This window comes from Mustela nivalis (assembly GCF_964662115.1).
Source record: "Mustela nivalis genome assembly, chromosome: 19".
NCBI lineage: Eukaryota > Metazoa > Chordata > Mammalia > Carnivora > Mustelidae > Mustela > Mustela nivalis.
In genome coordinates, this window is record NC_139038.1 from 39,794,801 (window position 1) to 39,821,507 (window position 26,707).

At 44.7% G+C, this 26,707-nt stretch overlaps 1 long non-coding RNA gene across 1 annotated transcript; it reads left to right on the forward strand.

The window, feature by feature from the left end:
- Window positions 1-9,929: 9,929 nt before the first annotated feature.
- Window positions 9,930-20,342, forward strand: LOC309854034. Its single transcript, XR_014306077.1, has 3 exons — window positions 9,930-10,070; window positions 12,803-12,924; window positions 20,124-20,342. It is a non-coding gene; the product is annotated as an uncharacterized lncRNA (long non-coding RNA).
- Window positions 20,343-26,707: the final 6,365 nt, after the last annotated feature.

Here is a 26,707-nt window from a genome sequence, read left to right on the forward strand (position 1 = left end):
AAGCTACAAAACCCTCCTCATCACTATACCAAGGATGGCATATATCAGATTTGGGATACATATTTGTGGGTCCTACCCACCATTGGACAGCTCAGTCAAAAGGCAGTTTTATGCCAGGAACAAAGAAATCATACATATGATACATGGGCAAAATGCACACGACATCTAGGACGGCTATCATTAGAAATATGTTCTGAAATAATAGTACTCCAGGCTACTGACTGGTTTGCTACTGATTGGGTAAGGTGTCCTGGCATTAGATGGACAGCTCCAGACGGAACCCACTGGCTATGTGGAACTAACCTGTGGCCCTGGCTTCCTCCAGGGTGGATAGGTCGCTGCACCTTAGGATTTGACTGGATTCATGGGCGCGATACTAAAATCATCACTACTCCAGCTAATCTCCCAGTTTAAAGCAAAGATGGACATGATCTGTTTTTAAGTGCTATGATCACTTCACATCCATCCGTAGTATGTATGGACCACATCTTCCTTATCCATTCATCCGTTGAAGGGCATCTTGGTTCTTTCCACAGTTTGGCGACCGTGGCCATTGCTGCTATTAACATTGGGGTAGAGATGGCCCTTCTTTTCACGACATCTGCGTCTTTGAAGTAAATACAATTGCAATTGCAGGGCCACAGGGAAGCTCTATTTTTAATTTCTTGAGGAATCTCCACACTGTTCTCCAAATTGGTTGCACCAACTTGCATTCCGTCCAACAGTGTAAGAGGGTTCCCCTTTCTCCACACCCTCTCCAACTCATGTTGTTTCCTGACTTGCTAATTTTGGCCATTGTAACTAGTGTAAGGTAGTATCTCAATGTGGTTTTAATTGGAATCTCCCTGATGATGAACATTTTTTCATGTGTCTGATAGCTATTTGTATGTCTTCATTGGAGAAGTGTCTTTTCATGTGTTCTGCCCATTTTTTTGACATGATTATCTGTGCGTATTGAGTCTGAGAAGTTCTTTATAGATCCTGGATGTCAGCCTTTTGTCTGTATATTCATTTGCAAATATCTTCTCCCATTCCGTGGGTTGCCTTTGTTTTGTTGACTGTTTCCTTTCTTGTGCAGAAACTTTTGATATTTGACATGGATTTCTTACATGTGGATATAATTGTGTTTCTTTTTTGTAAATATTGTAGTCTTTGCCTTTTTAAAGAGACCATTTTGGGTTTTTATGTTTATTGATAGGATTTGTTTTAAACCTGTCTTGCTATTTGTTCTCTGTTTTTCCCACCCATCCTCTTTCCTCTTTTCTTCTATTGTCTCTGGCTTAGTTGAATTGGTTTTTGTTTTTGTTGTTGTTTTTAAATCCAGTTTATATCATTTCTTCTTAGCTATAACTCTCTGGTTTTAGTTGTTCATTTAGTATACCTCTTTACTATGTATCTAAGGTCATCTTCCAGATTTTTTCCCTATCCAGGTGACCCCTGACCAGCTTGGGGATTAGGGATGCCAGCCCCATATAGAGTTGGAATCCCAATATAACTTATGAGTCCGCCAGAATTTACATACTTCCATCCTACTGTTTACAGGAACACTTACCAATAACATAAGCAGTCAGTTAACGTATTATGTATGCTGTCTATATTTTACAGTGTATAATGTGGTGAATTCAGTGAGAGAAAAGAAAATACTAAGAAAATCATAAGGAAGAGAAATACTGTATGAAAAATACAGTATTTTTCATACCATGTATTTTTTGAAAAGACATCCACTTGTAATTGAATCCACGTAGTTCAAACCATGTTGTTCAAGGTTCATCTGTAGTTGAAGAGTACAGGTATGTGGCCAGTTTCCTGTAACTAGCCTTTCTGTGATAGTGCTGTTGTAATCCTCCGTAAGAGAATTTTTATATAGTCACTTATCATTTAGGGTGATTGCAAAATATAAGAGAGGAAATCTTTCCTATTTTTCCACATATGTACCAGTTCTGGTGCTCTCCATTCCTTTGTGTAGAGCCAGATTTCCATGGGGAATGTTTTCATTCTGCCTGAAGGACCTCCTGTAACATTCTTTTGTTGTTTTAAAGGTTTTATTTATTTATTTGACACAGAGAGAGATCAGAAGTTGGCAGAGAGGCAGGCAGAGAGAGAGGGGGAGGCAGGCTCCCTGCTGAGCAGAGAGCCTGATGCAGGACTCGATCCCAGGACCCTGAGATCATGCCCTGAGCCGAAGTCAGGGGTTAATCCTCTGAGCCACCCAGGTGCCCCTTCCTGTAACATTCTTATAGTTTGTGTCTGCCAGTGATTGATTCTTCTGTTTATTTCTCAGATTTTATTTTGCTTTTCTTCTGATAACAGCTTTTTGAGCTATAACGCATATATAGTACGGTTCATCTAGTTAAAGTGTGCGGTTCATTGGTCTTGAGTGTATTGGCAGAATTATGAACTGTGGCCTCATTTCATCACCCCCCAAAGGAATCCCCTGGTTTTTCCTTGTCACCTGTGTGCACTCCCAGTGCACACAGCCATCCCCAGTGCTAGGGAACCCCTGATAAACCCTCTCTCTAAAGATTCAGGGTTCTGGGTATTCTGTATAAATGGAATCAGATGACATGTGGTCTCTTGTGACTGGGTCCTTTCACTATCATCATGTTTCTAAGGCTCACCTTGGAAACATGTATGTTGTAGCATGTATCAGTACCTACTCCTGTTAAGGATAGCCAGATGATATTCCGTTGTATAGGTAAACGACCTTTTGGCTTTGAATGAATCAGGCTGCCATGAACGTGAGTGTACACGTTTTTGTATGGATCCATGTTTTAATTTCTCTGGGATTTAGGCTTAGACTTGGAATCACTGGGACAAATGGTAACTCTTTAACCTTTTGAAGTGTAGGCTGTTTTCCAAAGTGGCTGCACCATTTCATATTGCCAACGGTGTATGAGGCTTCCGGTTTCTGTCCTTGTTTTGAAAGATGTTTTCAGTGGGTATAGAATTCTGGGTTCAGTTTACTTCTTTCAGTACCTTAAAGGTACCTTAAAGGTGGTGTTCCATTGTTTTCTGGGTTTCATGATTTCAGATGAGTAATCTGCTGCCATCTCCCACCCCCTTTTTTCCTTGTCTACAAGGTGTGTCTTAGTTGCTTCTACGATTTCTCTTTATCCCTGGCTTTTAGCAGTTTATGATGGTCCTTGGTGTTGTTTTCTACATGTTTCTTGTGCTTAGGGTTTGTTGAGCAGCACTGTGCTTTCTACTTAAAGCCTGTAGGATGTTGGGAAATAAATAAGGAACATTTTTATGAAATGAACTAATGTTCAATCTACATTCCTAATGACTATAGTTGCAACTGGCCCAGAAGAGCTAGGATTCTTTGAATTGCCCCGGGTACTGTTTTTCCTCCATGGAAAAATTGCTTTAGAATGGACCTTAGAGATCATTTTATCCAGTCATTACATCCAGGAATCCAGTGAGCTTAAGTGACTGGCCCCACGTCACGAAACAGGTTAGTAGTAATAGAACCTGGACTAGACTTCTGGACTAGTTTTGTCCTCTTCTGCCAAGTCGTATCACCTTTCTGACAGACCAAGCATTAGGAAGATGATAAGAGGCATTCCTCTGTACTCTGCAGTATGAGTGCTATTATGCCTTAGATTTTATGGTTTCTTTACATTGAAGATTCAGAACTGTGGTAGACACGTGTGTATTTCATAACAAAATAAGAACTGTTTCTTCTCAATTCCAGCTCTCATTTTTCTCTGTAGAAAGCACTTCCATGAAATACTCCCCGTTACAGTCTAAACTATCTTAGACTTCCAGTACTTGGGTGTTGTCATAGGAAGCCCTGTGATTTGGTTTGCGCAACAGGGAAATTTGATACAAGGGGATTCAGGGTGTGAATTAGCTTTCTCTTGATTTGTCTGTGGACCTAATGTCTCCCAGTGGGAGAGATGTATGAATGTGGGTGGTGATTTGTTGTTGTTGCCATCATATGCATAAAACTCCCTAAGATTTCCTTTGTTTTTCTACTCCTTTCTTGATGATTCTTCTCGGATGATTTTCTTCATAGATGATTGTGGAGCTCCTGTAGTACTTAGGCAGAGGCGGAATGCTTTACATGCTTTTATCCTTTTTGAAGTTTATAGGATTAGCTCTACAAAACATGCATTGGAAATACTAGATTGTGTCGTCATATGGAACATCTGGTTGTCTTGGAGTTGAAGTTTGATCAGTATGGTTATATGAGGCTTTTAGAAGTACATTTAGAAGTACATGATGAGAGGATTTGTTAGAGAAGAGTCAATGGAGTTTGGGAAACTGAAATGTTAAAATATTTTAAAGAAAATACTCAAGAAAAGGATGTTTTTTTAAAGGTTAGTTATACATATACAGAATAGTCAGATTAATCTTTCTTGGTGTACAGGTCTGTGAATGTTCATGAACTCATTAACCCTGTAATTACAAGCAGTAATAATATTTGCATCATCCCCAAGAGAACCATTTTGTTTTTTATCATCAACAGTGTAGAATTTGTTTGTGCATCCTCAGTATTTCACATTCCTAGTTCTTTTTCCTTTTGTAATACCAATATAATAGATTTAATGGTCTATCTTTGTAGTCTTAATTTGCATTGCCTTAATGACTAATGATAAGTGCCTTTTAATGCATGTTTTTTTTAAAGATTCAACTTATTTTACAGAGATCACAAGTAGCCAGAGAGGCAGGCAGAGACAGAGAGGGGGAAAGAGTCTCCCCACTGAGTGGAGAACCCTAGGTGGGGCTCAATCCCGGAACCCTAGGATCATGACCTGAGCCGAAGGCAGAGGCTTTAACGCACTGAGCCACCCAGGCACCCCATCCTTTCATGTGTTTTTATGCAAGTCACCCATCTATCTCTGGGGAAATGCCTTCAGATATATTCTTTTGCCCATTGCATTTATTACTCAGCTTTCATACAGGTTTTCATATATTCCAAATAACAGTTTGTTAGATACATATTTTGCATATTTTCTCTCCTAGTCCTTGGCTTTTCATTTTCTTCGTGGTGTCTTTCAGTGGGAGAGGGAATTTGAGGAAGGTGGTCAAAAGGCACAAATGCCAAGTTAGAAATAAGTACTAAGGATGAAATGTACAGCATCATGACCATGAGTCTGTTGTATTATGTATAGGAAAGTTGTTAAAGGAGTACATTCTGAGAGTTCTTACCCAAGGAGAACTTTTTTCCTTTTTATTGTATTTAGAGAAGATGATGGCTGTTCCAAACTTGTGGTAATCATTTTATGACATATGTAAATCAAATTTTCATGCTGTTCACCTTAAACTTTTATAGTGGTATGTGTCAATTATTTCTCAAACCTGGGGAAATGCCCTCTTTCAGAAAATAGAGATTTTTAATTTTTTGAAACTCAATATTTATATTTTTTACTTTTGCAGGTTATGCTTTTTATGTTTTGCTTTTTGAAGATTTTGCTTATTTGACAGAGATCACAAGTAGGCTGGGAGGCAGGCAGAGAGAGGGGTGTGTGAGGAAGCAGGCTCCCTGCTAAGCAGAGAGCCCGATGTGGGGCTCCATCCCAGGACCCTGGGATGAGGACCTGAGCTAAGGGCAGAGGCTGTAGCCCACTGAGCCACCCAGGCACCCCTGCTTTTTATGTTTTATCCAAGGAATCTTTGCATAGACATGGTCCTAAAGATTTTCCTTTATTTTTTCTCAGAAGTTTTATAAGAACTTTAGTTTTACAATTAGGTATTTAATCCATTCTAATATATGGATAAGAATATGGATTGAGGTTCTTAATTTTTATGTATGGACATCCCACCTTTTTCTGTACCAGTTATTGAAGACTCTCTTTTCTCTAATGAGTTAAATTGGTATCTTTGTTCAAAATCAAATGATCCTATGTATGCGTGTATATGTATCTGAACTTTGTGTTTTTGCCAATACCACACCATCTTCATTACTATTAGCAGTCATCATAAACCATGAAATCCAGTAACATCAGTCCCTCATCTGGGTACTACGTTTTCAGAATTTTATAAAATTACTTTCTTACTCATTTAGAGTCTATGAGGTCCTCTTTTTTTATCCTCATTTCTGTGAAATTTGGTGAGATTGTGACTGGATTGCATTGACTCTGAAGCTAGCACTGTCCAGTAGCAATAAGAACTTCTTGTAATGAGGGGGATGTTTCCCATCTACACAGTCCAGTATGGCAGTGACGGACAACATGTGACTTGAGCACTTGAAAAGTGATTAGTGAAATTGAGGAAACGAATTCTAAATTTTATGTGATTTTAATTAAATGCAAATGTAAATAACCATGTTAGTAGCGACTGCTGTGTTGTGTATCATAACTACAGGTCATTTTGGGGAAAATTGATTTTAACATTAATAAGTTTTCTCACCTACAAGCATGGTATATCTCTTACTCAGTTAAGTCTCTGATTCTCTCATCAGTGTTTCGTATGTTGTAGCGTACAGATCTCCTACATATCTTTTTACATTTATCCCTGAATAGTTAATGTGTTTTTTATGCTATTAAGTTGTACTTTATATTTTATTTCCAGTTGTTGGTAATATGTCAATAATATTGTATTTATTTTAGTATTTTCATGTTTCAGGTATGAAAGAACTTTGCACTCCTTGTATAAATTCAATTCTTTATTACGTTTTACCCTTTTTTGTATTGCTGGATTCAATTTTCCAATTTCTTAAGGAGTTTTGGTTCCATATTCTTGAGAGAGCTGGATCGTTCTCTTGTGTTGTCTTTATTTTTGGTGTTCTGATAATGCTGACTTCATAACACTGAGTTGAAAAGAGTGTTCTCTTGGGAAGGAAGAATTGGTGAAGAATTCTTTCTTAAATTTTTGGTAGAATTCACCAAAGAAATTGTCTTGGTGGGGGTATTCTTTTGGTTTTGTTGTTTTAATTGTTGAAGTCTTTAAGTACAAATCAGTTATTTTAAATATATATAGGTCTTCTTACTTCACCTATTCTCATGTAACCTTTGATAATTGGAGAAATTCTTTGAGACATCTCATCTAAGCTGTCACATACACAAATCGTAAGTTTCCCTTATCCTTTTAATATCTATAAGACTTGTAATGATGTCTTTTTCTTGATTCTTGGTAGAATTTGCATCTTCTTTTTTTCCTTTGACTTAATGTACTTTTCCGTTTTTAAAACCTTTGGAAAGACAATCTTTTAAACTAATAGAAAAATACGAAGTAATACTCATTCCCTAAATTTAAGAAATGTTAACTCTTTTTGTGCATTTGATTTGGATAGTTTTTTTTTAAATTAAGATCTTATTTATTTATTTGCCAGAGAGAGAGAGCGAGAGCGAGCACAGGCAGGCAGAGTGGCAGCAGAGGCAGAGGGAGAAGCAGGATCCCCACTGAGCAAGGCGCCTGATGTGGGACTCGATCCCAGGATGCTGGGATCATGACCTGAGCCAAAGACAGCCGCTTAACCAACTGAGCCACCCAGGCGTCCCTGATTTGGAAAGTTTTGATTAAAATATTCAAACACTGAACAATTTGCAGGAATTGAAACAGTGAGCACGTCTTCTTTTTCTCCCTCAGTGCCTTTCTGAACCACCGTTACTGAAGGAGATCTATATCATTCCTTTGCATATTTCTGTATTTTTTGGTACATATTTGTATGAATTCATCATCTGTATAAACCTTTTTTCTAGTTGGAAAATCTGTCTAAATGGTGTACTTTACGTATATTTTTGCACCTTGAGTTTTTTGTTTTTGTTGTTGTTGTTGTTTGACTTAGCTTTGTGTGACATACAACCATGTTGATACTGAATCTAGCATGCATAAACAGAATTCCAATTTTCTTGTAGAATACCAACAGTTTGGGGTTATCAGGTTTCAGGTCTAGAAAAGAGAGTGGAAAATGGGAGGGTCGTAAATGGAATTCGAATCTTTTACTGTACATTTTCCTTATCCAGAAGTATAAACTTCTTTTGGTATGTTTGTTATCTGTTTGAAATTCTTCTGTTTGTTAACTGTGTTGGAATGTTAAGAAAGTATAATCTTCTGGACATTGTTCCCAAAGTTATAATTTGAACTTTGGTGTTCCTTTCATTTAGTGCCTTTATACACTTTTCTTATGTTTTCTGTCTTTTGTCTTGTTACCTGTAATTTCAGGGTGCAAAAGGACCAGAGTATGTGCCCGTCTTGATTTTCTTTCTTTTATGAGTTTCAGGTAATGTAAGGATGTTACAGTTTTCAGATGGCTCCTTTACTGTTGCTTTTTACTTTGAAATGGGAAGGAAAGCTTCTCCACCTTTACTCTCTGTCTTCCTTTTTCTGGCAGCTGTCCATTGCATGTTTAGACTTGCTGGGTGCCATCAGTAGGTCACCAGGTGGAAAGGGGATAGCTTTGCATGCTTTATGTGGAGTTAAGAGACAAATCGGGCTCCCAAAAGATTTCCACTCACCAGATATCCTATCAGATGGGAGTTGAAGGTGTCAAGGTGCTAAGAACCTAGGTTGGTGATTTGAACTGACTTGGTAAACTTGGAATTAATAATAAAGTGTATGCCTTTGTGTGTGTCCTACAATCTCGAAGGCATGGCTTCATCTGTACCATACCTTTCTGATTGAAGAGATTGTTCCAGGGTTTTTGGTTAAAAATTTAATTCCACCTCTAGAGATTGTATTTTGCAGCTCGATGTAGAAGTTTTCAGTGCTGAATTTCTTTCCTGTGTTTGTTCTCTGGTGTTAAGAATCAATAGCTAATGATTGTTTGAAATCACTTTTCTTTGGTCTGCTGTGTGGAGGGTTTATACCCCATAAAAAAGATTCATATATTGCAAGACTTAAAACGTGATGCAGCCTCAGAATATGTGAGCTACCAGTATTCTGTAGAGGTAGCAGTGCAAATATGCTATGTTGAAATTAATTTAACTTGAAAAAAATTTTATTTTGAAATACTTGTAGATTTATATGCAGTTATAAGAAATACTAGAGACATCTCACATCTCCTATAACCTTTATCCTGTTTTTCCTGGTGACAATGTCTTGAATGACTGTAGGAAACAGTAACACATCCAGAAACTTGACACCGACACAATCCAGACTTTATTTAAATTCCCAAGTTTTACTTAGACCTATCTGTGACGTTGTCAGGTAGAGGAAGTAAGAAAGAAAGAGAGTGTATGCGTAATTAGTTGTAGGTAATGTTACCATACATGTAGTTTGTAATGCCACCATCACAGTGAAGATGCAGAGGAAGTCTGTCACAAGAATCCCTACAGTCCAGTCCTCTGCTCCCAGCCTCTTCGGCAACCACTCATCTGGACTCTCTCCAGTGATGTTGTCATTTCAAGAAGGTTTTGTAGATGGAATCCTATATATGTTACCCATTAAGAGTGGATTTTTTTTTCACTTAATCATAATTTGTTTAAGGTGAATTCAAATTGTGTGTTTTACTAGTTATCCCTTTTTACTCTTCAGTTGGTATTCCATGCTGTGGACATACTGTGGCTATAATATCCACCCATTGTAGGGTATTTGAGTTGTTTTCAGTTTTGGGCTATGATCACATAAAGCTGCTAGAAACCCTTACGTAAAGGTTTTGGTATGAAAATAGGTTTTTCTTTCTTTAGAATAAATGCCCAAGAGTATACTTACTGAGCAATGTATTGACTGTGCTTTGGTTTTTTTTTTTTTTTTTGACCATGTAGATGAGAATGAAATACCTGCTGTTAGACATTGCTAAACAATACACCTTAAATGGAAAACTGTCATGTTAAGTTGCTTTTAATTCTATTACAGTTGGTGTTAGAAAATACAATCTTTGGCCTTTGGTAACTGTGAGAATTTGTTGAAAACTAAATTAGCTTCTACTAAAAATTTTGGAGGGTTGGGTTTTCACTTATAACAGCATTTTTTTAAATATTATAATACAAAATTTACCTGTCAAACAATTTAGCACGTTTATACATGTGTCCATTAAACAGATATTTGTGGAGAGAGGGAGAGAGAATCCTGAAGCAGACTCCCCACTCACGATGAAGTCCAGTGCCGGGCTGGATGCCAGGACCCTGAGATCGGGACCTGAGCTGAAACCAAGAGCTGACCGCACATACCGTTTGGTTTAAATGGTAAAGATGTTTGTTAATTCCCAAGATACCCATTGAAGGGCAAAGGTCAAAATGGCTTCAGTTTGCCTTAGAGATCCAGGCTCCCTCTGCTATTTCTTGTTTCCCTAAGGCTGGTTCCTCACAGTTGGCAGAAGACCTTCACTGGTAATTTGGGCTTCAGCTCCTGGCTTAGAACACTAAAACTTTGGTTCCTTGTAGCGTACACCATGGAGAGTTTAGGCTACCATAGCATTTTCCAGGTTGTGTAGATCAGAGTTCAGGCTACTGCACCATTTTCTACGTTGTAGCTATTATGTTTATTGGTTCCTGGTTTTCCCACTGCGACCTCCCTAAGGGATGGGAAGGAGTGGTACCTATTACAGAGCTGGGGGAAAGGCTTAGGAAGTCATTCAAGTGAGTTTTAGGAAACAATCTTGGAGCTCTTTTCCCATAGACCTAGAACTTGTGGTCGAGCATAATTGTCTGTCTGGCTCTTGCCAGTGAGTTTGCTGAGGGGATAAATGGTGGCAGGTCTTCTAGGTGAGGTATGAGGTGAGATGCTGTGCTCTGTAGGGTCCTGGGAAGGGAGTTAGGCACCTGAGCAAATAAAGAGAAGAAACGGCCACTGGCAAGGGGTGGAACGGTGAGGGGTGTACGTGAGCACCAAGACAGATGGCTGAGTCTGCTGAGGTTTGTAATGGTGCCTGAAATGCGCCTCTGCTGACCTTTGGAGGTAGCTGATTGTCCTCCTTGACCTGCTTCCTGAGAACTGGGCCCGAACCTATTGACCTCCCCTTACCTGCCTCGTTTCTTCCCCTCTAGGTCTGCAGTAAGCATCAGCTACTGGTATGAACCTTCCATCCAGCATTTTATAAGACTGTCTAAGGAGAAGAAGGCCTCCAGGATGAACAGAGGCAAGTGACTCCCTCCCTCCCAATGTCCCCTCATCAGCCCAGAGTCCTGAGGTTTTAGGGGTTCATTCTTCAAAAGAGAGAGTTCCAGTGTTCACTCTCTCTGGTGGCATATGAAAGTGCTCATTTCCCAACATCCTCACCAGCACAGGGAACTTTTCATTGTGGTTCATCTGTTATGCAAAAAATGTGATCTTACAGTATATTTATGGTATTGTATTCCTCTTATTTGGGGGCTGAAATTAAGGATCATTTTTATATGCTTAAGAACCATTTCTAGTATCTTTTACAGTGAACTGTCCAAGTAAGGAATCACCTTTTTGGCCATATTAAAGTGATAATAACACTCTTAGGCTCTGCAAGTCCTTTCTATCAAGGAAGGCAATGAAAAGATTTGAGATGGGAGGGTGACTCATTCTCGATCAGATGGAGAAATTAGCCAAATGACCCCAAGTCCTTGGGCATGCAGGGAATCCTGGCCAAAAAGATAGAGCCTCTGGGTCGATTTTGTAAGAAATGCAAAGAAAGTTTAAAGTGACAATAAGGACAAGGACCTTCCTTTGAGCTGAGGGTGAAACCCAGGCTTTAGGAAGATGGGACCAGGCCTACCTAAGAGGCCTGAAGCCTCCATTCGGGACTCCTGAGGCAGCTTTCGGGGCTGCCCCTTGGAGCCCTGGGGACCTGGGTGCCCTGAGGCAGCGAGTCAGCAGCCTGCCTGCCTTCTCTCTCTGCATGGGCTGGCATGTCCAGAGTGCTTCCCAAGTAGGGTGTGGTGAGCATCTTTTCAGTTTTTGTTTCAACATCCAGTCTGTTGTGGATGATACTGTATAACATACAACAAAAATGATTTCCTAGAAATAAAATGCAAGATAACCTGTAAACTACAAGCTCAAATGATTTATTAGGAGAATCAATATACACAGAACTCCTATATCACATTGCAGTACATTTCTAAATGCTGCTCAGGTTTTGTTCTTAAGATAGTTACACTTTAAGCAACAGGGCTGTAGAACACAGATTCTATCTTCCTTTCCCCTATTTATTCGCCATCTCCTTTACCCAAGCCCCTCACCCTGGAGCTGAATAAGTCCATTTTGGGGGCAATGTTTGCTCATGCCTTCCTCTTCTGCAGTCAGTCTGTGAGGTCAGTTTATAAGCATAGAGAGTTTTACCCACACAGGTTGGAGATGAAGGGAACATGGTAAGAAATACAGCTTTATTTTATTTCATTTTGCTTGGACATTTATCTGCCCCATATTCTGACTGCAAAATATTATATCACCTTGATCTCGCATGTTGATGTTTAGCTGAGTCCTCAGTAGTTTGCACCTGGGCACGAAATCATATTTCGAAGAGGAACATTAAGATCTGATGTTTTGATGTAAAACACTTGTCTTTCCTGTGTAAAATCATGGGACATTTTATGGTAATCTTTAAAGATTTCATTTATTTATTTATTGGAGAGGGAGAGCATGAGTGGGAGAGCCAGAGGGAGAGGGAAAAACAGGCTGTCAGCAGAGCAGGGAGCAGATCCTGACCTGAGCCAAAGGCAGATGCTTTACCAACCGAGCCACCCAGGTGGCCCAAGGGACATTTTTATTTCTAAGATCTTTATTTCCACCATTAAATCATTAAATAGATTGTAGTTACTTTGGTTCCAGCAGGTTTAAGTTAAAAAGAAGAGAATGTGAAAGTCTTGATTTCTCCCATGAGTGCACAGGAAAATCCCTGACCCCAAAGAAGAGCAGCCGAATCCCCATAGGCTCTTCTCCCAGGGCGGGCTCTGCAGGGATGCTTTCTGATCTCACGGAGCGATAACTTGTCTCTGTGTCTCTGTCTCAGGATATTTTGCTCGAGTCTATGGCGTCAGTCAGCTGGTAAGGGCATTTCTGCAGAAGACAGAATGTCATGGTCAAATTCTAAATCTTGGGACTGGGATGGAGACCACCTTCTGGAGATTAAAGGTAAGTGAACATTTGCCCTCTTCTTTCATTTGTGAATGTGGCCGCCTGGTTCAAAATGTTGAAAATATATTAGGAGGTGACTGCCTGTCTCCCATGCCTGTCCCCAGCTACTTGCGCCTGCTGCCGCCGTCAGCCACGTACTTGATGTCACCGGGGCCCCGGTGAAGGATGGGTGCCTGGCTTCTCATCCTTTGCTGTTATCAACAGGGCTCCTGATAAAAACCCTTATCGACGTGTCCTCTGCATGAGTGGAAGACCCTGCCAGTGGGACTGTGAGCGCTAGACCCCCGTGTCTGCTGTATTCACAATCACGAAGATTTTATTGTCAGCGTGACAGTGTCTTCAGTACAGTTTAGAGATGTGCAAGGCTGGTGATAGTGATATGTACAAAGGCCTTTCATAGCTGCTCCCTGATTTCATCCCTCACCTGCTCAGTTAACGATCAAGAACAGTTCTAACTTCCCTCACAGGAAATGAGACGGGTCTGGTTAGTGGCAGAAGCAGGACCGAATAGACTGCAGGTCCCACAAGTCCAGGTTGCTCCTGTGTTTCTCTGTACAGAGCCTTGTGCTTGCTCAGGGAGGTCTTTTTGGTCCATCAGTCAGTGGTGCCTGTACCTCAGTGGCCATCGTGTGGCGGAAGGAGCTGGATCAGAATGCGGGGGCAGATCGTGTGCAGTAGGAACAGATGCCACTGGAGAAATGCCTCCTCTCAGCCCCACGTCCTTTCAAATTGGTCCCGAGGTTTGTTTTCTCCTTCGTGTCATATAGTTGGGTTGATCAGGAATACATCTGACATTTTCATTTTTGGTCCAGGTACACTGAGTCTTAGGTACCCCTTCCAAGGATAAGGTTATCTGCCAGTAGTAAGGACGGCAAATAGCACAGGGTAGGACAGATTTAGTGGATGTCTTTTGGATCGGTCCAAAGGGTTTTTTAAAAAAACTCAAGTCCCCTTGAAACAAAAGAATGCCTGTTCCAACCATCTTCATGTTCATTCCCTGCTAGAGGGTAAAACTACTTGACACTTGCCACTTGACAATGGCAAGGTCTCCAGTATCTTGTAGGTCTTCCTTAGCATAGGAAAGTTCTTTTGAAACCCTTCCCTCTCCTTACCTTCCCCACCTTTCAAGGGTGTATCAGTTCCCCCCCCCCCCAACACTGATGCCACACTTTCTGTGCACGGATCCTGTCCCCGTGCTTTAATAAAACCACTGTTTTGCACCAAAGAGGTCTCAAGAACTCTTTCTCGACATCGGCTCTGGACCTCACCCCACCAAACATCACCTACATTCCAAAACTCTAGGACTGCTCCCCTGTCTACCTGCCGTTTGGCATTATTTCTATCTTTTCCTGCAAATGATGGCAAAGGAGGCACTGCTAGGCTTTAGGGGACAGGCATCAACTCTGGAACAGGGTCAGTGCACACTAAGATCATGGAGTGGAGTAGCAACCAAATTAAACACAAAACAAAGCCACTAAGCGAAAAGTTCTGGGGGAGGGACCTGCAAACCCTCAATTGCAAGTTTAGAAAATGAGAGGGGAAGGAAAAGCATTTTGGTACACACACACCAGAAGAACTGTCACATGTGCTTTGGCCAAACCTCACTCCCCATTTGACCCAGTCCTTGGGGGAAAAAACAAAAAAGCAATAGCTGTGGAAGACTCACACTTTGGTATTTCATCCAGAATAAACAGTCAGTAGGTCCAGTACAGCCAGAAGCCCTAAGGACCTTGAAAGCTGTGCCCCAGAAAACTGGGCATATGACCATCACCTCCAGGAGCTCTCAAAACCACCAGTGAGTGATTCCTATTCCAACAGCCAGATGGTCTACAAACCCTGGTGTCTGTTGTCATTTCATAGTGGATAATGTTTCCTGTCAGGCGTTAAAGCAGAAACCAAAGAAACTTGGAGAGGAGCTGCATCCAAACCCAGAGGGAGAAAGGATTTTTTAAAAGGTCTTTAAAAAAATAAAAAGAAAAATAAACCTAAAAGTCGGCCCAAAGCGTTTCCACAGTTCTTTTCTCCCAGGGGCCTGGGTTTGGAGGCAGCAGCACCTCTACGGTCCCTCCATGGATAGCAGGAAGTCCGGAGGCAGATCCTATGGGCCGGACCTCCAATTAATTCTTTCCTGCAATTAGGCACTTGGAAGCTGAGGATCTGCAGAGGTAGGGTGCTCCCGAAATGCAGAGAACACCTCCCCCAGAGCACAGCGTCCACGGGGCCTCAGGCACATCAGTGCCCAGAGTTTTTGCCCAGGGCAAACCCTGGTGTGGGGGGCAGGGGAAGGCTCAGGTGCAGTCCCCCCAGGGCGATGCTGGGCATGGCCAGGACAGAGGACGGTGGACACCCCCTGCAGGGGGCGTCTTGGAAAGGCCAATCCACCAAGTAGCTCTTCCCAGACTCTGGCACTGGCCCAAGCTGGCCTCCAGTCTGTGGCTTGGCGCAGACCCAGACCAGGACCCCTTGTGCCTGGTGCGTGGTGGTGGCAGGGGACGTGAGCATGCCCCCAGGAGAGCCTCCAGCCCTCCTGTTCCCGCTCCTGACCTCACCTGGCACAATCCAGGCCCGAATGGGCGTATTTACAGGCCAGGGTCTGGTTGGCCAGCTGCTTCACGCAGCAGAATTGCTTCTTCATCGTGGCGATGGGGTGGGCAGCGGGGCTCCCGCGGGACAGCTGCCAGCGCGGTTCCTAACCCTATCCCCCTGGACTAGCATCAGTCAGGACTGGCAAGGGGGGTGGAATCAGGCCTCTGCTGCTGCACACCTGCCACTCTGTGCAGGCGGAGGACCCGCGGACCAGGCGTGTCCAACATTCTGCCCTAATGCCTGCCTGGTCTAGGCGCACAGCTGCGGGAGGTGATAGAGGTGCAGCGTGGGCAGTGGCCAGTGAACCGCCTAGAGCAAATCATCACCAAGCTGTCCCTGCAGAACTGATGGGGCAAGGAGTGACAGAGCACTCTGGAGCCACTGGAGGCTGGAAATACACAAAGTCTCCATGAGGGCCATTCTCTGTGCAGATAGAGACCTCTGTGAAGTGCTCTGAGGATTCTCTCTCCTAGCTGGATGGATGTGTGTGACCCTGTAATTTACACCAGAATGAAAAATGTACTATTGGGTGGAAAGACCATACCACAGGACTTTGTGTATTGTGATCCCACTTAGGGGGGTAGTAGAGGGCCATGTGCATTTTCTGGGGGCAAGCACCTGGGTGCAATCAGTCGGGATCATGCACTAGGGGCACACCCTGGACAAGCACCAAGGAGGACAAGGGGCCGAGGCCTGGGTGGGAAGTTGTGGGGATGAGCTGTGGGGACAGGGACCTGGACCAGTGGCCAGGGGGCCTTGGCTGTTTGGAGCTACCTGACCAGCAGAGGCGCGCGGGAGTGAGCGGCAGGAGGTGGGGTGGGGGGGCAGAGGGGTAGGGAAGGGGCATGCAGGCATTGCCTGAAAAGGTCCCTATTCTTAGGCACAAGGGAGCGCTGGAGAGGGGGGTGGGGGAGGGGCATGCAGGTGTTGCCTGGAAAGGTCTGTATGCTTAGGCATAGCTGAGCTCACAGGAGGGGTTGGGGGAGGGGCATGCAGGTGTTGCCTGGAAACCTCTGTAGGCTTTTGATTCTTAGCCTTGCACAGCTTGGGGTTCTAGGACACTTGGCAGGGTAGTCTGACTGGGCTGAATGCTTTTGTACCGCGGACCAGTACAGTTGTATGACCATCAGATGTTCTCCTGGTCTGGTAGGCTGGGCTCTGGCCTAGGCCATTCCCTAGGGGCCTTGGACAGCAGCCAGACCTCTTTGACCAGGGACATCGATATTAAGAGACATGTGCTGCGGAAAGGGACTTTCCCTGGGGATGCCAGGGATTTGGCTGATGTCATCTCAACCCAGACACAGATCAGTAGACTCCTCCATGAGATTGAAACATTGGAGGCTGAAGTGACTCATTGGAAAAAGTTGTGCCAGTGTTCTACCCAGGGACCAAATACCATCAACACAGAAAGACTGTGGAAACTGAAGAGTCACATCAGGGATCTAGAGCAGCGGTGGAAGCGGGAGCTGGACAAACATCAGCTGGAGGTGGCGGGGTTGCAAAACACCCACTGGCGGAAGCTAGCAGACCTCACTGACCGGCACCGCCAACAACTTAGAGACTATCAACGGATGGATCGGCTCTCCAAAGAGGAGATTGGGAAACTCACTCAAATTATCCAGCAAAAGGAGTTGGAAATTCAGGATCTTTCTAGGAAAATCTCTGTGGCTTCTCACTGCCAGAATGCGCACATGGAACAGCTTCAGCGCCAATTGCAAGAGTGTACTTTGAAAAGCGAACAGGTCTTGGTGGTCCTAAATGAGAAGACGAGGGAGAATAGCTATCTGAAAAGGAACTATCACAGAATGACCAATCGACTTGCTGCCAAAGAAGCAGAACTCCAGAAGATGCAAGAGGAAAATCAAAAACTGTCCACTAGAATAGAAAGCAGTGACATAGAGGTGTTTAGAGAAATGATTCGGAATTTGTCACACATTATTCGAGAAAAAGACCTGGAAGTGGATGCGTTAAGTCAAAAATGCCAGACTTTAATGACAATCCTGCAGACACCCAGCACTGGTCATGCGGTTGGAGGAGTTTCTATTGATCAGTTCCAGCAGCTTCTACAGGAATGGGACACATTAAGACAGCGGGTGATGATCATGGAGGAGTGGAAAGAGCAGGTGCTGACCACAGTCCAAAATATGAAGCGTGAGTCACCCCAGCTTCAGAGAGATCTGCGACAACTCCAGGCATGGGCTTGCACCAACAGCGAGGTTTTGAAACCGCAGATGACCTCTCTTGACCATATCCACACTTACCAAGAACATGAAATACACTTACAAGAGCTAGAGAAGGAACTGGCACAACTTCAGCTCCGCATCGGGGAGCTCTGCAATGCCAAGGACCTCCTTTTAGGGAACCTTGACGCGATTTTCCTCCCTCCCTCCAGCAACACTGCAGAGGCAGCCGACTCTCTGAAGGCCGTGAAATCTGACTGAGTGAGTGAGTCTTCTAAGGTGCTCTGAGAGGAGGTAGAAGAGCTCAGAAAATCAGGGCAAGGAAAAGATAAAAAGATTCAAACCCTCCAGGAAGATCAGCAGAGACGGATTGCTTCAGGGGCTGCTACGGGGGAAGGAGAAGGGAAGCCACAGGAACAGAGCGATTCCGATTCCCACATGGAGCAGCAGAAGGAGAAACAGGCTGTTCTACAAGATTTCCCTCAGGCTCAGGAGCTCCGAATCCCAGCAAAAAGTGAGGAACTGCTTTCTTTACAGGTGAAGCTCAGGGGCCAACTGAGTGAGAATGAGCTGCTGAGGCAGGCAGTCACCAGACTGAAGGAGAGGATAGGAGATTTTGAAATGGATGTGTGTCGGTGGAAAGAGGAAAATGCAAAGATGGTGGAAACATGTAGAGAAAAGGACATGGAAAATCAGGCCTTGCAAGAGACAAATCGGCTGCTTTCAAAGATGTGGAGGGAGGAGGAATCCCAGCCTGCCGTGATGAAAGAGAACCACTTGCTCTGGAGGAACTGCTGCGAGAGAAAGAACAGGGCGAGATAGGGGAATTGAACCGGCATATGGACGCTGTTCAGTCAAAGCAGGAAAAGGCAGTTGTGGGTCAACAGGAGAGAGATGATGTCGTGTTGGCACAGAAACAGAACGAAACGGAAACCTGTGCCCACCAGAAGGAGGGTCACCAGTTACATGAGAGAATTGCGCCTAACCCAGGAGCTGGAGAGAGGGTGGCACCTCGCTGCAGAAGCCAAGATTCTCGTTGCCCGGAACGTTTGGCTTCAGAAGACCAAGTGGCTCAGCTAAGAGAGGAAGTGACGGTCCTGCAGGAAAACTCGTTTTGTCTTCCGCTGCCATGGAAAAGGGCAAGCATGGAGCCAGTCTGCAGGTGGAGTTGCTGCGGGAGCAACTGCACGTGGTCACCCAGCAGAAAGAGGAAGCTGCGCTCCGGCTTGCCGCCTCCCAGGAAGAGGGAAGGCACTATGATCGAAGGCTAGCAAACCTCAAGCTGGAACATGCTGAATGGATGGAAAAGGCAGACACCCTAGAAGGAAAACTGAAGTCGTTACAGGGACGATGGCATTAAACAAATGCCGACTTGGAGGTGAAGGAGGACCAACTCCAAGAGTTCAAGAAACAGAATGAGGTCCAGCAGGAAATACTGGAGGACACACAGAAGAAACTCTTGACCTTAGTAAGTAAGGCTGAAGGAATGGTGGACAAAACCCTCCTAAGGAGACTCTTCGTGGGATCTCTCCAGGCAGGTGATGCGGAACAGCAAGAAGCGTTGAGGTTGATGGCAAGCACACTGGGGATCCAAGAAGACCAGCTGCAGCAGCTGCGTGGTCAAGAGCCCACGGGTGTGCCCAGGGGGTGACTGGGGAGCCTGGATCCAGAAGCGCCCCCAATGCACCAGGGAAGCCAAATCACCAAGCTGTGGCCAATCATTCTTTTTCAGGACTTTTTGTCCAGTTTCTAGAAGCGGAATCTCATTCAGCTTTTCCATCGCCAAACTCCTCTGCTCATGACATGAAACCCCCAGATTCAGGAGGAAGGGGACAACTGCCTAAGAAACAAGGCCCACCACGACTGAATGCTACCCTGGGATCCACACCCAGAAAAAAAGATGACAAGCCCAGAACCACAGCTGTGTCTCTTATTAACCCACCTGGACCGGAAGTGGATGGGTCGGAGCACCTTCTTGTAAATGTTATCTCTGATTCTTTACCCAGATACACGCCCTATATACTGTCACCTGCCAAGAAGGTTGGAATGGCAGCCAAAGACCTCTCAGAGAAATAGATGATTGTCAAGCCAGAGATGAGACCAAACTTTGAAGATCCCAAGTCACTCTGTGTGTCTACCTGAACCCCAAATGCCCTTTTTCAAAATGTAAACTATTTGCAGTTCTGCTTTCAGCTTAATAAACATAGTATTTTATGACTTAACAAAAAAAGGGGTCATTTAAAGACTGCAGAAGTATTTGCCAAAGTGAAAACAGTGGTGACTTCTTTTTCTTTTTTTTAAGATCTATCTTTCTTTCTTTCTTTCTTTCTTTCTTTCTTTCTTTCTTTCTTTCTTTCTCTTTCTTTCTTTCTTTCTTTCTTTCTTTCTTTCTTTCTTTCTTTCTTTCTTCTTTCTTTCTTTTTTTGACAGAAATTGGGAGCACACAAGCAAGGGGAGAAGCAGAGGGAGAGAGAGAAGTAGGCTCTCCACTGAGCAGGGGAACCTGTGACCTGATCCTTGGACCCCGGGATCATGACCAGAGCCAGAGGCAGACGGTTAACAGACTGAGCCACCCAGATACCAGAACAGTGGTGACTTTGTTAGGACAGTCGACACTGCTGGGCTTGGGGGCTGTGGTCAAATGATTCTTCCAATAATGTCTGTAATGCTTTAAGGTTTTCACAAGGGTCAGGTGTCTTTGTATATCTGATCTAGGGAACACATCAACTCGTTGTAGTCTTCCAAATTTATCAAATACACGAATACACACTCCTTATATGGGAAACAAAGTGAATAGCATGAAAGTACAAGATAAATATAAGGTTAAAAACAAAAAGGCAAGTTTGCTTTTCCCAGGGAAGTCTCATTTCTGTTCGCTTATTTTTTAGTTTTTATTTTTTCAAAGTCATTTCCTTTTCTGTTGTCTGCAAAAGCACTCTATGGGTAACCTGAGTCCTCTTGGGCCTTATGTATATTTGTCTAGTTAGGAGTATTGTATTCTGTGACTTGTTTTATTTTTTTCCCTCCAAATCACTCTGCCTTGGAGACCATTTGAAATGGGAATGAATCCCATCTTATTCTTTAAAAGAAAATCCAGCTGCTTATGGTTCTACCCTACATTATGCAAATAGCTCCCCTTGATTAGCATTTAAGCGGTTTTTACCTGGAATGTCCATGGTCAACTCCCTTGTTCATTTCTTCAAAAGCCCCTTCAAATCTTCCTTTGCCCTTTGAGGCGAATTGTTCCATTGCACCTTGGAAAGGATCCATTCAGATTTCTTTAAGGACCTCATTCCTTTTTTCATTCTGCTCTCTCTTCAGCCTGCCAAATATGGTCATTCCTTCCCTGCTTTCCTGTTGTCAGTGCTCTGATTCACCCACTGCTGTCTCAGACTGGTGCAGTAGACTCCCTAACAATCTTGCTGGTTCCACACTTAGCCTCCGTTGAATCCATTCTGAACTCTGCTGTCAGGATGAACTGAGATGAACATGTGATGTTACTTCCCTGCTGTAATTACTGGAGCGTTTCCCCACTGCCTGGGGTTTGACCTTTAAGAGAGCATCCAAGCCCTTGCCTTTGCGGCCTTCCTTCCTCTTCATCGTTCACATAAAGGCTGCCCTTTAGCTCCAGGTGAATTCTTGCAAGCACCAAATAGATTATTATCCAAATAGCTTCAAGTCCATGAGCCTCCTCTTTGTGCCTTGACAAAGGTACAAGTGAGAAAGATTTCATCCTCTTCTTCACCCGTTGGCAAGGGGAGGGATTCTAGCCCTAAAGCTATGCAATGTCCGTATGCAACATAGCTGAGATCCACCGTGATTTGTTACCGACCTATCCTCATGGCCCAGGGAAGGAGGACACACACATCATGCAGGGCCATGGGGGACGTTGCACCTGGGAACAGAATGGACAAGGGCTTTGGGTGCAGACTATGTAGTAAGGGGAGAGCGAAGGTGAGCCCTACGTCCTGCAAGAGGGAATGACCTGCTTGCTGGATCATTCCACAGGCTGTCAGGGAACTGGAACTTATTACTTGGGGAGGAACTGTGCCTGGTACCTGTGCTTAGGAGGCCTTGTTGGCCAGAGGATCTGATCTGTGGGAGCAGAGTGGGAAGAGAACATGGAGTGAGGCCATTTGAGGCCATCTGAATCTTAATCAAACTCGGGCTTCCCGTCACGGCAGACTCTGGTATTTGGACATCCATTTCATCTGAGACCCTTAATGCATAGGAAAGGTGCTTCTCCAGGACGTGAAGCTGTCATGTGAGCAGGAGGGAGATGTGGTCATCAAAACCAAAATGTAATATCTTCCATAGATGTTCATGCAGTTGATCCCAAGGAAATCCCTGGGTGGCCAAGGGGTAGAAGGAAGAGCTAAAGTCCTCCAGCACCATGGAATCTGGCAATGCACTGTGGACAGAAGCCTCCACCTCCACCTGCAGGTAGGATAAGCAGACTTTGGCTTCAGCCTCTAGCAAGTAGGCCTTGGTGACTCTATTAAGCTGGTGGGGGTGCCATGACCCAGAGAATAATAGGCAGCTGGATAGGAAGGCTCAGAGCCTGTGAGAGACTCTGTTTCCAGGAGTGCCCAGTGCATGGCCAGCAACTGCTGCTTTCATGGTCTATAACCCAGGGCCAAGGAGGGCTGTTTCTTGCATTGGGATCCCATGGACAATTGACAGATAGCATGGGTGGTCCAGGGACTCCAGGAAGGAGAGAGGAGGCTTCTGAAGCCTTTTCTCCTGGGCAATAACAGGTGACTTTTTAAAAAAGAGTTTATTTATGTAGTTAAGAGAGAGCTCTGGCTGGAAGAGGGGGTGGAAGGGTGAGGGAGAAGCAGGCTCCCCACCAAGCAGGGAACCCCCCTGCCAGGCTTGATGTCAGGATCCTGAGATCAGGACATGAAACTAAGGCAGATGCTTCACCAACTGAGCCACCCCGTCACCCTCAACAGGTCATTTTTACTTGCTTTTTGTTGAGGGGAGACCCTCCTGCTTGATTGTGAGCACATTGACAAGTAACAGCCTAAATGGGCTTCTGTAAAATTTATAAACAAGGAATATGTTGTCTCAGAACCCAAAAAGTACTGAAAGATGTTGGACTTCTATGTCCTTTTTTTCTTTTTTAAAGATTTAATTTGTTAGTTGATAGAGCACGAGAGAGAGAGAGAGAGAGAGAGAGAGAGAGAGAGAGAGAGAGAGAGAAGAATAGAAGGGGCTGGCAGGGGCAGAGGGAGAGGGAGAAGCATGCTTCCCGCTGATCAGGGAGCCTGATGCAGGGCTTGTTGCAGGACCCTGAGATCAGGACCTGAGCTGAAGGCAGACACTTAACTTACAGAGCCACCCAGGAACCCCCGCATTTGTAGGTCCTTAACAAGTTTGCCAAATAAATTTCCTCACAGTAGGATGTCTTTTTTTTTTTTTAAGATTTTATTTATTTACTTGTCATAGAGAGAGAAGCGAGAGCAAACACAGGCAGACAGAGTGGCAGGCAGAGGCAGAGGGAGAAGCAGGCTCCCCGCCAAGCAAGGAGCCCAACGTGGGACTCGATCCCAGGACGCTGGGATCATGACCTGAGCCGAAGGCAGCCGCTCAACCAACTGAGCCACCCAGGCGTCCCACAGTAGGATGTCTTAAATGTGATGTCACACCTATGTTCCTCGAGAAAGATGGGTGTAGTAAGTTCCTACCCACAAAGGTTGCCTATGATAGCAGAGCGGTTTGGATGCCCTTTGTATAACATGGTATATCATGTGTCCTTCAAGGTTGAGGCACACATGCCTGTGAGGATGTTAAAATAGGCACTGATCAGAACATCTTGGCCAAATCTATCATAGCGAAGTATTCGCCATTTTAAATTGGTTGGGCTCCCTCATTTTTTAAAATTTTTTAAAAAATTTTATTTATTTATTTTGACAGAGAGAGATCACAATTAGGCAGAGAGGCAGGCGGGGGTGTTGGGGAAGCTGGCTCCCCCCTGAGCAGAGAGCCCAATGTGGGCCCGATCCCAGGACCCTGAGACCATGACCAGAGTTGAAGGCAGAGGCTTTAACCCACTGAGCCACCCAGGTTCCCCATCCCTCATGGTTTCTTAAATGACTTTATTTCTTTATTTTAAAGAGAGAGCAAGAGAGAGAGAGATAGCAAATGAGCGGGGGTAGGGGGTGGTGGTGGGAAGGGAAGGGCAGAGGCAGAGAAAATCCCAAGTGGACTCCACCCCGAGCATGTAGCTGGACATGGGACCCAATCCTATGACTCTGAGATCATGACCTGAGCCAAAAGCTTAACCCAACGAGCCCCCCAGGTGTCTCAGATGTTTTAAGGGGACTGGGGTTTATTTTAATCAGGTATGGTAAGACAGGCAGATATACAAGTAACTCTCACAACGGAAGAATTGTTTTTGGACTCACAGATCCCATGAAAGGAGGTCCTGGGAGGCATGGAGGGCTGCCCCGGGAAGCACCAGGCTTGGTCAGGAGAAAGAGGAAGTGAAGGGACAATAGGGGGAAGACCCTTTATCATGGATTCCGTGCGAAGGGGCAGGAGAGTCCGGGTAAGCACGTTTAAGACTGCCTAGTTTGTGTCATCTCAGTGGGTTCTGGTACACAGTGGTGTCTGGAGTAGTCTGTCCTTACCCCTGGGGTGATCAGGGCAGGGCATAGTGGCCCAGAGTGTTAGAGTTTCTTACAAGAGGTGGTTGGGGTTAAAGCCTCTGATTTGGTTGCTTTACCTGTGAAAGGTTTGCTGGCAGGCAAGCTGCTGACCATCTCTAGGAATTCAGTAAGCCTGCCAAGGACAATCCCTCTGAAGTCAGAAGGCCTGAGATGTCAAAGCATTAAATACAGAGGATAGAAAATATGGTTATCATATTTGCTATAAACAGGATTTGAGCCCTCGTAGTAAGTCCATTAAGGTTAGGCAACCAGTGCCTCCTAGCAACATTAGTGTTCATTCAGAACCTATGATGTAGAGGCACAAAAGCCAGTCGGCCTCCTTTTATTTTTGCCAATTAAATTATTTTAGTAAATTTTGGATTTCTTTTTTTCAAAGATTTTATTTATTTATTGGAGAGAGAGATAGTGCAAGTACGTGTGATAGAGCAGGCCCCAGGGGGAGTAGCAGGGAGAGGTAGAGGGAGAAGCAGAGTGACTCCTTGCCCAGCAGGGAGCTTGATATGTGGCTCTATCCCAGGATCCTGGAATCAAGACCCAAGCTAAAGTCATTGACTAACCATGTGAGCCACCCAGGTGCCCGTGTAAATTTTGGATTGACAGTTGGGTCAAATTTTGAACCTATGTTGAATTAGTCGGGGCAGGTGGGGGGTGGGTTCTGCCTCCTGTATTCAGACTTCTCTCTTCCACTCCTCCTATGCTTGGGTCTGTTTCTTCCTGGAAGAAGAAACCCCTGTGGGGTGGGGGAGTGTCTCATTACCCTGCTCCTCTTTCTCGGTTTTTTTTCCCAGAGTGGCTCAAATGAGCATCATCAGCCTTGGAGCTTCCGTTGTGGCAATGGTTGTATGGTTTCAAGTCTCCTGGTGTAAGTCAAGTGGAAATTGATCCCCTCACTGTGCCATGGGGGTCCCCCGTATGTTTCCCCCGTAATCCTGAGGATCGGGATCCTGTGCCAAACAGATTAGGCAATGGGGTGGTCAGTGGAAAGGCACAAGACCCACAGCCTAGTCATTGATGAAGCAAAACCATCTTCTGCTACAGCCCTACCTTCTCTCAGTATAGACTGTTTCCCTTCCCCCCTTTTCCCTCTCTACATATTTCCTCAGGATAGAGTTTCATTTCTAACCACACAAAGCCATGAGGTTTTGTTTCTGTCCCCATCTAATCACATGGCGCACATGTTCTGCATGTTTATGGGGAAAGGGAGCCGGTTTGGTCAGTCCACAGATGCCATCCTCTTCTTGTGGGAATTCCAGTCCATCTCCCCAGTGTTGGAGTCCACAGCCAGGAAAATCATTCTGTCCGTGGCCAGAGTCAGAACATCAAGCCCCCGAATCACAAGATTAGTCTATCGACGAGCTGGGGAGCAACAACACTACGAGAAAGGCAAGTGTGCTGATGAGGTGTTTGGCACTGGGAGAGAAGTGGAACACCAAATGCCTCCCCCCCTCCACTTTTCTGTTTTTGATCAGCTGGTGGGCCTTGGGCTGCCATGGGTGTCTACCTGAAAACCTTGAGGGCTCAGGAAGACACATGGTAACAGGGAGAGGAGTGGCAGCTCGGAGTCGGGCAAGGCCACTCCCAATGCCTGAAACACAGTGACTCGGGAGGCTGCCAGGGAGCCATTCTTACATTTCCCTGGGGCCGTGGTCTCCCTCCTTTGCACCCACAACACAGAGGGTCAGCCCCAGGACTGTGCTTGAGGTGCACTGTCCCCCATAGACCTGTACATCAGCCCCAAGCACTGGGCCATCACCCAGTCCCTGGAACTTCAAGCACACAAGTCAGCATGCCCTGCAGTTGCCAACCTCAGGGTTGTGACTAGTAAACTGTTGGAGACCAATGCAGGCCACATAGGTGACACATCTCCCCCAGATACAGTCAATTCTCATTCATTCTCACCTTTTTGGCAAGGATGGGGTATTATTTTGGAAATGGATGGCGACCTCCATTTGAGAGAATAGAACATGAGCCAACACAACTTGCCAGTGATTGCCAGTTCCCTCCCAGATCGTCATTGTCACCCCTGAAGCCAGTGACTTAGCAAATCAGCAGGTCAAGCTGACCCCATGTCTTCATTTAATGTGGGGACACCCTATTTGTGATGCCACTTGTTTGAATCACCTTCTCCTCAGGTCCCTGATGAGGCCTGAGGAGACCTGCTCCAGATGTTTGGGAATCCCTGACACCTGCTACATGTGATTAACAACAGTTTACTAGTCACATATACTCACACTTCAGGGGAGAGGATACCAAACACGGTGCAGGACTGCACAGAGATTGCACTTGGGAACAGAGAGAGGGAGCAGGGCCTTGGAAGGGCAGACTTGGTTGAAACAAGAG